At 58.4% G+C, this 11,402-nt stretch overlaps 1 long non-coding RNA gene across 1 annotated transcript; it reads right to left on the bottom strand.

Moving 5' to 3' along the window:
- Positions 1-804: 804 nt before the first annotated feature.
- On the bottom strand, positions 805-3,994 carry LOC125159166 (uncharacterized). Its single transcript, XR_007149707.1, has 3 exons — positions 3,161-3,994; positions 2,719-2,983; positions 805-1,347 (listed from the first exon to the last, which is right to left on the bottom strand). It is a non-coding gene; the product is annotated as an uncharacterized LOC125159166 (long non-coding RNA).
- Between the last annotated feature and the right edge of the window lie 7,408 nt (positions 3,995-11,402).

The following is an 11,402-nucleotide window of genomic DNA, read 5'->3' as shown; positions in this document are numbered from 1 at the left end:
TCCAAACCACAGGGAGACACGTCCCCACACCCACTAGCACAGCTGTCATCGAAAACAGAAAGTGGCAGAAACTAATAAAGTATTCTCTAAATAATAAGAAAACAGAATGTAGTGAGTGTTGGCGAGGATGCAGAGAAATCGGAACCCGGTGGGGGGTGTGAAACGGTGCAGCCACCGTGGGAAACGGTCCCTCAAAAAGTCAAAAACGGAGTTACCGTGTGACCCGGAAATGACACCCCTACACGTAATTTAGCTCAAGGAGACTTGCAAACATGGGTTCACACAGAGACACTCGCACCCGGATGTTCACCACCGCATCCTTCACGGCAGCCAGAAGGGGACACGAGGCCAACGCCCCCCAGCTCATGAACGTGTGATGTGTCCGCACAATGGAATGTTACTCAGCCACTGAAAGGACACAGCCGTGGGGACGTCTTGTGGCAGAAGCTGGACACCGCAGGCCACGGGTCACACGGTTCTCATCCACGTGAAATGTCCACACCAGACAGATCTACAGAGACAGAAGGCTGACGGGGGGCTGCCCAATCTGGGAGAGGAGGGTGGGGGTGACAGCTCATAGGTACGGCGTTTCCTTCTGGGGTGATGGGAATGTTCTGGAACTCAGTCGGTTGAGCGTCCGACTTCAGCACAGGTCATGATCTCAGGTTTGGGCCCGCGTCGGGCTCTGTGCTGACGGCTCAGAGCCTGGAGCCTGCTTCGGGTTCTGTGTCTCCCTGTCTCTCTGCCCCTCCCCTGCTCGTGCTCTGTCTCTTTCTCTCAAAAATAAATAAACTTTAAAAAGCGTAAGATGGTGACTTTGATGTTATATGAATTTTGTCTCAATAAGAAAATACAACTAAAAAGGGAAAAGTAAAAAAAGAAATAAAAAAATAAAAAAGGAAGGAAGTGAACAGAGAGTCGCAGATCTGCGGGGAAACAGCAGAGGGTCTAAGGATTGTGTCGCCGGAGTCCGGGGAGAGGGAGTGACGGGCATCCGGAGAAACGGTGGCTGACGACTCACCACATTTGGCACAGGACATAAACGTGAAACAAGGCGCATGACCTCAGTGGGTGAACAGAGAGACAAACAAGGCCACGTCCCATGATGTGACGAACAGGGACGGTCCCCAAGGGCCTCACGCTGTGGAAGGAAGCCGCCCTCCATGGCTCACTCTTCTCGGGCGACCTTTACTGCGGCTGCTTTGGGCCTGTGTCCTGTCTTGTTCCGCCTACACGATGTCCCGGAGAAGCAGCAGTGGGAGGCGCGTCAGGGCCGGGGACAGGCGCCCAAGCGCGGCCTGAGGGGCTTCTCCGGGCGGCTGGATCACACGCCAAAGAGCCAACGGCCTGTAGAGAATTGTAAAAACAAAATAAATAAACTTAAAAACAGGAGTTTTGTAAAAACCTGGACTCAGAGGAAAGGCGTCCGGGGGCCTCAGATCAAGAAAAGGTGGAGAATCATCCTTGTCCGTATCTTGTTCTCGTGAAAGTCATTTACACACGCACAGGACTGCATGGTTCGCGGAGCCCGGCGTTCACGCCCGCTGCGCCAGGTGAGTGCACGTCAGCTCGCGGAGAGCAGGGTCCCTGACACGCAGCCACACACACACGCGTGTGCACTCACACACACACACTCACAAGTCACCCCCGCACACACCTCCCAGACACTAGCACACTCACTCGCACACACACTCACGGGCCTGCCCTCACACACACTAGCACGCTCATACATGCAGTCACACGCTCACACATGCACGCGCACACATTTGTGCACACGCACGCACACACACGTGCACACACTCACACACGTTTACACGCACACTCGTGCATGCACACGTGCACTCACACGCACACACTCGCATGCACTCTCACACGTGCACGCACACTCGCGCACTCATACACATGCTCACGCACACACTCACACGAGGCCATCCCGGCAGGGCTCGTTTCCCGCCTCCCAAGCTCACGTCTGCCCGCACAGGCTCGTCTGCCGGGACAACGTCTCTTCTGGGGCCGTGGCTGCAGAAGGGCCCGGCCCAGGGAGGGGGGTGGGGTGCTGAGATGGGGCATTCCAGCCCCGGCCCCCACGGCCACGGGCTCTCTCCGTGCCTCAGTTTCCTCAGCCCCAACACTGAGACCGGAATGCCAAGGTAGAAATGGGAGGTGTCCAGACTCCAGCCCCCGGGGAACAAGCATCACCCCTCAGTGACGCTCGCCCCCAGCCCGCACCCTCGCACTCCCCGGGGGCAGGGGGACGCGGCAGGGTCACTGCCCCTTAGCGTGCGTCTCTGCACGACGAGGCTGGCCTGGCACGGAGGTGAGAGCAGTGTCCTAGTTTCACGGCAGCGGCTTCTCCCCTCGCGGTGCGCAGACGAGGAGGCGTCGTGCGCCGGACCGTGTCCCCGAGCCACTGGGGTGTGGGGCCTGCTGGGTGTCGCCCAGTGCACCGCCCGGGGCTCACCGAAGAACGGTGCCCATCCCCGGGGCAGCCATGCAGACGGCGCCAGAGCAGGGAGAGTGACAGGCCGACTGAGGGCCGGCCCACAAGGTGGGGGGCGGGGGGGGGGGGGCGGTGCTGAGTCTGGTGCAGCCCCCGCTCAGGCGCCCACCCCCCCAGGCACGCCTTCCCACTGCTGACCTTGCCCCTCCCTGGAGCCCTCAGCCTCGCCCGCCCGTGAAAGAGGAGCCTGGACGGGCCGACATCCCGGGAACACAAACCTTCCTTCCTCTTAAATGTGGAATATTTGAGATTCCACAGGACGCCCCATTGAACTTTTCCAGAAATATTTCCTGAGCAGCAAATTCTTGACCGTCCTTTGAAATGCGTCTTCCTTCTGCCCTGCTTTTCTGCCGCCCTTTGCCAATTCTGTGGCCCAGAAACCTCTCTGGTTCACGGGGAGGCCTACGTGCTTTCAAGCTGGGTTCCTGGAGGGCCCTCGATGAAAAGCCGTTGAGTTTTCAGCCTCTGTCTGTCCCAGGGCCTCTACGGAGACGGATTCGGAAGCTGGGGTCACCGCAGGAGACACCTTCTCCCCGGAAGCCCTCCCGATTACCACGCAACCCAGGGTCAGGGACCTGGCTAGAGACCCGAATTGCCCTCCCTCACCTCCTGCCCTGGGCCCACTCCTATGCATCCCTCAGTACCCAGCTGTGTTCTCACCGCTCCCTGGCAGACTTCTCTGATGCCAGGCCTGAGACCCTCTGCTGCCCACAGCGGAAACCACGTGGAAACACGATCCGTCAACACAGGTGGAAACCCTGCTTCTCTTGTAGCTGGGCGGCCCTACACAGGTTCCTTAGCTTCTCTCAGTTCGGTTTCCTTGTCTATAAAACAAGGCCGCAAAGTCCGTTTCAAGTGTTAAATAAGGTCACCTTTACAAGCTTCCGGGCACAGCAGAAGGGCTCCGTGAACGATCACGACCACCTCTGCAGCGTGACCGTGGGCGTGTAACCGTCTCTCTCTGCGTGGCCTTCCCCACCGGACACAGTGCGCCCTGCGGTAGGAAGCAAGTCCGAGCCGTGGGGCTGCCTGACTTTGCTGACGGGGCGGTGGCCCCGCAGCCCTGGGACAACACGAGGACACGGCTTCGCTCACCAGAATGCGAAGGATTGTTGGAAGGCTTGGCCGGGAACCGGGGCTCCAGTCCACGTGGCCACCTCCTTCCTTCCAGAGCGTTCCTTCGCACAGTGGAAAATCAGTCCTGGCAGCCTCCCCCTGCTGGAGGCGAGCTCCGGGGAAGACTGCTCCAGACGGCCCCGGGAACATCTCGGCCGCATTCCGGCTGAGCGCGCTCTGCGGCCCGCCGTGGCCACCCTGACCCCGCGGCACCGAGGCTCAGCGCGAGAGGCGGGTCTCCCGCCGGGGACACAGCCCGGCAGCTTGCACGGGGAGACACGGGCCTTTCGCTTTCTCTCCTAAAAGTCAGAACGAGAAGGTTGAAATGCTGGAAACCCTACAGGTCTGTCCACAAGACTTCCTTGGCCCTTTCTGTGTCCAGCCCTTGCTGGGGGGGTGGGGGGTGGGAGAGGCTGGAGACCCGGCCCTGGCTCCAGGCTGGGTTGCCATCCACGTCCCGGCTACGAACCCATCGCTAAGAGACGATCCGATGGTCTTGGGGGCCACGTCCAGCCAGTCACGGCGACCGGGCACAGAGCGGCCCCGATCCAGCCCCGAGAGGGTCCGGCCCCATCACCCAGCAAGCCGGGCACTGCCCCGCCCACCTGCCTTCCGCCCAACCTGCCTCCTCGTGGCAAAGCCTGGGTAGCTCATGGCAAAGAGCCCAAGCTTTGGCGACACACTGACCTTTCCATCATTCCCTCGTATGTTGGTTCATTCATTCGTCCGCTCATCTCCCTGTCCCTCGGTGTCCTCGTCTGCCAAATGAGGATAATATCAGTAGCCTCCGCCCACGCAGGGATGCGGTGTGAATTATCTCCGGGAGCGAAGAAGCCTCAATCATCATCTTTTGCCCTGAGCAAGATTGGTTGGAGCCACTGGGAGACAAAGTAGTCAGGCGGATGGGAAGGGACACGGGACTGTAGCTTTATTACTCAAAACAGAACCAAAGGCCGGGTCCAGAGGGCACAGTTCGGACGTGGCACAATAACAGCCTCCTGACGGCAGCCTCTGGGGTGAGGCCACGGCCTGGCCGCTCCAACCGGCTGCCCCAAACCTGTGGGGGTGCCTGACTCTGCTGACGGGAAGGTGTCCACGTGGCGGGCACGGGGGGCGCAGGGTGTGTTCGTGCGGCACGCTCCAGCAGGGAGGAACTCTCCTCCAGCAGGGGGCAAAGGGAGGCTTGAGTCAGGCCCCAGGAGGGTCGAGCCCAAGTCCCTCTTCGGGACACCAGCGGCGGGACGGCGCATTCCCCCAGCCCCGTCCCACCCATCGAACAGGGCTGACACACCCACAGTGTTCGCACAGAGCCAGGCGTGCATCAGAAGTGCACGGTAACTACCGGCCGTGATGATTCTTGCCTCTAGTACTTACCAAGCCCCGCGACGTGCCCGGCCTGCTGCTTGCTGGAAGCCAAAGACACAGCAGTCAGTGGAGCGGGCGCAGTCCTGTCCCCCGAGCCTCCCGCCCCCGCGCTGGGCGGGGGCTGCGGGACGTGGGGTCGCGCAGTGACTCCCTGTGCCTCGGTCTCCCTGTGCGGTGGTTGAAAGGACGCCATGACATAACGCGCGACGCGAGCGCCTTCCTCCCTCGGGTGGTGCAACGCCTCCGCTCTGTTCTTTCTCAGCCCCTGTGGGACACTGTGGTCCTCAGCGCTCCCACACGAATTTGAGGGCCGGTTGGTCAGTTTCCACAAACCAGCGGGCTGAGACCTCGCCTGGGATCCACTGGGTCCAGGGACGACCTGGGGAACGGGCAACTCGACGCCTCGCCCGTCCTCAGACCTTCCATTTCTTCTGGAGATGCTTTGCTACGTGTGGTGAACCAGTCTTGCTTCTCTTCCATCAGATTTATTCCTAAGTATTTCACACTTTTTGCTGCTATTGTAAATGGCCATTTAAAAGTTCAGTTTCTGGGGCGCCTGGGGGGCTCAGTCAAACAATTCCAGCTTCGGCTCAGGTCACGATCTCGCGTTCCGTGAGTTCGAGCCCCGCGTCGGGCTCCGTGCCGACAGCTCGGAGCCTGGAGCCTGCCTCGGATTCGGGGTCGCCCTCTCCCTGCCCCTCCCCCACTCGCACTCTCTTCCAAAAATAAACGTTAAAAAAAGTAAAATAAAATCCGTTTCCAATTGTTCGTTGCCACCATATCAAAAACTTGATTTCACATACAGACCTTGTATTCATTCCACAGCCTTGCTAAACTCACTATTCTAGCAGCTTCCTTGTAGACTCCAGACTCCACCACATTTTCTACTGATTACCGTGTTGTATGTGAATAGAGACCATTTCAGGTCTTCATTTCCAATATGCATGGCTTTGGTTTCTCTTTATTGCCTCACTGCGCTGGCCAGCCTTCTGGCGTGATGCTAACGGGGGGGGGGGGGGGGAGGGTGCTGTCCCTGTTCTTGGAGGCATCAGTCCCGCTCCACCTGGGAGGACATGAACGCTGGGTGTCTGCAGGTGTCCTCGATCCCAAGGAAGTTCCCTTTGACTCCTAGTCTGCTGAGACTTTTTGCCAAAACCAGATGTTGGATTCTACGAAAGGTGTCTTAGCTTCTATTGAGATGATCGTGTGGGTTTTCATTTCTCGCTTGTTAATGTGGTGAATGACGCTGACTGCTTTTTAAGTGGTAAGCCAACCTCGTGTTCCCGGCATAACCCTGCCTCGGTTGCGATATGTTATCCTACGTATATATTACTGGATTCAATTTTTGTTTAAAAGTTTTACTCTTATATTCATAACAGAGATTGGCTTGTAGTTGTCTTTTCTTACAACATTTAGTTTCGGCGTCCAGGTGATGGATGAGGGGAACTCCTCACAGAGAGTTGAGACATGCTTTCTCATCCATTTCCCGGAAGAATTGGGGTAGAATTGTGTAATTTCTTCCTTAGAATTTTGGTAGAATTTTCCAATGAAACCACCGGGGCCTTAATTTTCTTTGTGCAGAAGTTTTTAACTATTAATTCAAAATTTTTTTTAATGGAAAAAGGGCCCCTTGGGTTATCTTTTCCTTCTTGAATGAGCTTTGGTACTTTGTGTCTTTCAAGGAAATCTGTCCGTTTGCCCACAGCTAACTTGTTGAAATTTTGGCCGTGAGGTTCATACCGTTCTGTATGTTTCCATCCAATATCTGCAGACTGTGGGCATCATCTCTCATTCCCGATACTGGTGGTATTGACAGGCTTTGCCCAAACAGAATCTCCGTCACTACTCATCTCCCGCCTTTCTTCCCCTCCCTTGACCCATCAGGCCAGCTTCCAGCCAGTCATGCGGGATGACAGCGCGAGGGAAGATGAGCCTCGGCTGCAGACCACAGAAAACAGAAGAAGGTGGCTGCAACAGATCGCCAGTTTACTGTCTCAGGTAGAAGATGTCAGGAGGTGGGCAATCAGGAGATGTGAGGTTGGCAGAGACCCTAGATCCTCCTCTCTTTCTGCTTCAACATACTGTGGTTATCTGTCTTCAGAGTCACAATCTGGCTGCTGTGGCTCCAACTAGCACATCTGCATTCCATCCAAGAGGGAGGGAAGAGCAGGGGTTGCAAGGGGTGCGCACCTGCTCTCCGTGCCCCTCAAGGAGCATTCCGGGAGAAGCCCCGGGGCGCTTCACTCACCCGCGCCTGCAGCCCCCACGGTGCCTGCCCTTTCTTTCAGCCTGTCTGCTGGGGTCTCACCAAGCCCACCCCTTCCCCAGCTCAGCTCCACACCGGACTTCTGCGCCTCCTCCCCTTCCCACCAGAGGAAGCCTGGCTCCTTCCCTAACCGAGGCTCATTCTCCATCACTCTGCAGATGGGGAAACTGAGGCCCCAAGGAAAGGGGCCGACCCAGGGGCACTCACAGAGTTGGTGACCCAGGAGGGCGAGCAGGCCAGCCAGAGCCCTTGCGGGCACACCCCGTCTGGCTCTCTGAAGATGGCATCGGAGGGGATGACGGATGGATCCAGGACCACCCAGCGAGCCGTCTCGCGGCTACACTGCCAGGCGCCCCTGAGCCCTCCGGAAACATGGCTGTTGTCCTACTTATTGTGAACACCCTCTCGTTCCCTCCCCACACGTTCCTCTGCCCTGACACAGACCAGATGGGGCGCTGAGCACGGGGCTTCTGTGAAGGTTCCTTCTGTCTTCCCAGGAGGCTCTGCCCCCCCAACGCTACCCACCCGCCTTCCCATCTCCCAGGGTGAGGGCACCGCTGGCCCCTGGGAGGGCAGTTGGGTCCCCCCATCTCCTCTGCTGGGAGACACAGGGACAGATCATGGGACTTAAGGGCAAATGCCATGAGAGCATGGGCAGGACCCACTCCATATCCATCATCAGGGTGCAAACAACTGGAAAAAGCATTTGAGGAATGTAGAGCAACCTCCCGCCCATTTGACAGGTGGGCAGGCTGAGGCTCCCAGAACTGCCTTGTCCAGGCTGGTGTGGCCACAGGAGTCAGGTGGCCATGAAGCCAGCAGTGAGCAGAGCTGTGCCTGCCATCCGTGCCTCTGCTGCCTCCCAGCCACCCTGCCCCGCGAGAGTCCCTTCCAGGACTCACTGTCCCGTCCAGAGCCCTCACTCCCCCTCTCTGTCCCTCCTCCTGGACCAGCTCCCCCCCACCCCCATGGGCCCTCTGCCCCCTGATGCCCTCACAGGCCACTGAAGCCAGGAGGATGAATTAGAGCCTTTTGCAACCAGCCAGTGCAGAGAAAGGGTCCTTTCAAGGCAAGAAGGCTCCTGAATGCAACTCAGTTCTTGGAAGTCACTTTTTCCTTCTCCGGAGCTGAGAGGAAAGCAGGTCCCCAGGCGCCGGCCCTCCCCCGCCTCCTGCCGGCAGCCTGTGCCTTCTGGAAACCCAGAGAGCCCGGGCTGCCTCCCAGGCGGGGCGTGCTGCTGACGTGGCCTCCAGCCTGGGCCACCACGGGAGAGCGTGGGGATCTTCCAAGGAGCCCAGCTGGGAAGGGACTGTGTGTGCCGAACTGCCTGGGCCCCTCCCGGCCTCCAACAGGCTGTCTCTGGGGGCTTTCTGGGCAGGGGGCTGCCCCGCCCCCACTCTCATTTGGCCCTTGGGTACTTGGACCCTGCAGGGCCTCCACTCCAGGGCTCCCCAACAGCCCTGCCTCCTCCCCTTCTTCCCCGAAAAGCCCGCGGTCGCTGCCTTGGGCACCCACCTTGTGCGGGTCAGGGCGGAAGAGGGTGACCCAGGTTACTCAGGAGTGCATGGCTCACCCCAGAGCCTGTGCTCCCGTGCACGCCTCCCCCCCCCCCCCCCTCCTGGCCACTGCCTCCCTCAGCTGAAAACAGACTCGGTGTCAGTGTCGGGGACTTGAGGGCACCTGAGCAGGAAGGACCCAGAAGCCACCTGGCCCGTGTGCAGAGCACAGATGAGTACCCAGAGGCCCAAGGTCGGGAAGGGGGGGGGGGGTGTCCCAGCCTCACACAGCAGGTTGGTGACAGGGCTGCGACACGCCTGCCATGGCCTCCTAACCCTGGCAGGCCCCGCACCTCCCTTCCAAACAGCCTGGGTGCTGGAGGAAGGGAGACAACCTCACCAGGGTCTGGTTTCAACATGCCACGATCACCACTGGTGAGCAAAGACTTTTGAAATAAATTTCTGGGTGAACCACGGCACCAGGAAACCTCCGAAACGGCCTGTGTCTGCTGGAGGCTTCTGTCCCGTCTCACCTGTCAAACGGCTTCCTGCCGTCTCCACCTCGAAAACTTGTAAACGATTCAGCGGCTGAAGACGGCACAAATGCCCTGCCTGCTGCCACCCCGGCCCCCTGCTGAAGGCCGCCTGGCAAGCAGGGCCCGTCGCTGAGGACCCCGCACTTTCCGAGGCTGTTTCTGCTGCTTTGACGTCGGTTCTCGTCCCACACAGTAGCGGAGGGGGCCAGCTCCTCCTGTCTGCACACCAATCCTTCCCTCCGTGTTTAAAACCAGCTACAAGAGAAGCAGGCGTTTCAAGATATTGTGAGCCGGAAGCGCCACTTGTTATAAGGTTACATTGTTGCGATGCCCAGGCGGGATCACACAGTACCTAGCTCCTGGCTGTCCGAGGTTCAACGGCCTCTTGTAGGGGGAAAGGATGGGTGGAAGGAGGGAGGGAGGGAGGGAGGGAGGAATGAGGGATAGAAGGATACATAGGCGAGTCGATGATGGACAGGTGGATGGATCTTTCTGGAGTTCACAGCCTGGGGCGGGGAAGGAAACAAAAGCCAGGCCCCCACTGCACAGCAGGAGTGCAGGAGGCACTTTGCTCGTTTGCATGAGCCGAACATGGGAGTGTTTGTGCCACGGACTCAGCCGTGATCAAAGTAGGGGGGACGGTAGAAAGAGCCTGCATTCCGGGGTCTGAGGGGCCAGGCTGAAGCACCACGGCTGTGATTACTTCCTGTGTAACACAGCAGGTCATTTGCTTCTCCTGCTGTTTCTTTGTTTCTCTGATGGAAGTAATTGTCCTGTTTGTGATGCCATCCTGGGTGTTGAGATATACATATATATATATATATATATATATAGAGAGAGAGAGAGAGAGAGAGAGAGAGAGAGGGGGGGGGGGGAGAGAGAAAAGGAGAAGGCACTGAATGTGCCTCAGATGACAGCTTTATCCTCCCCCTGGAAGTACTGCAAACATGGGGGAGGGGCATCAGCTCCATCCTGCCCCTTGAGCCTCTGCTCTCTTCCTGGAGGGCCTCTCTCCGGTACCCCCACACCCCGTGAATCTCTCCACGCAGCCCATGGACCTCCTGTTCAAGGCACCCCCAGTGGACACCCAAGCCCCTCTCGATCTGCTGTTGGGGCAACGCTGTCCTGGGCCTTGAGAAAAGGAAGCAGCAAACCTCACTCCCCTTCCTCCTCACCCCCATTTCTCTCTTTGATCTTCTCGCCAAAGTGGAAAAAAGAAAATTAACGCTACGGAAGGAATTTAAAACGATCAGCTCGGTCTGACTTCCTACATGGGCCTTCCTCGCTCAGGAACCCCCAACTGCCATGATTTTTTTTTTGTCTTCAGAAGCAGGGTGTCCAACTGCAAGCCCCCTCCATGACCTCCGCCACCTCTCGGGGTGCACGTCGGCATTGCTGCTGACCGCCCCCCACACACTGAGTGCCCGGAGCTGGACCCCTGGTCCCTGGGGCACTGGGGCTCTCCCCACTCCAGGCAACCCGCCTTCCCAGCTAAGGACAAACCACCTTCCTGAGCCAACCCCACCTGGCCAGCGTGACCCCAAGCGTGCCGTGGCCCAGAGCCATTTGCAAACCATTGTCACCGTCAGGGGGAAACAGACGCAGAGATTTGTGTTGTTAAATCTCATAATAATCATAATTTTTAAATGGGCCTTTTTCTTTGATCTTCTAGCAGTTATTTGTATTATATTTTACCAAAGTGCTGGTCTGGACCGACTGGAACCTCTTGAAAATGGCCCTTCCCCATAGATCATTTGAGCGGGGCTGCTGGGAACACAAAGGGAAGTGGGCCATTCGTCCTGAGGGTCCCGCTATCACAGGTCTGTGCCCATGCGGGGACTCGGGGTCTCTCGTTCTCAAACAGCACAAGGTTCCTTTCCCTCAGCCCAGCCCTCCCCACGCCGGACCGCCCAGCTCAGGGACCTACCGGGACGAAAACTGAGCTCATTCAGGACGCTGTCTTAGCGCAGCTCCCCTGGGCCTCGGCCCCCAGCGACCCTCCGTGCAGGCTGCGCAAAAGTCCCCGGGGGGCCAGAGGGGTGTGGAAGACCCGGCCCGTCATCTGTCCCACCCTTGGGAGGACAGTGCGCTGAGCCCCAGCAATCACGTCTCTCCGGGTCTCC

The sequence above is a fragment of the Prionailurus viverrinus genome, unplaced genomic scaffold, assembly GCF_022837055.1.
Source record: "Prionailurus viverrinus isolate Anna unplaced genomic scaffold, UM_Priviv_1.0 scaffold_45, whole genome shotgun sequence".
NCBI lineage: Eukaryota > Metazoa > Chordata > Mammalia > Carnivora > Felidae > Prionailurus > Prionailurus viverrinus.
Note: the sequence above shows the minus strand (reverse complement) of the source record. Positions and strands in the feature narration are given on the sequence as shown.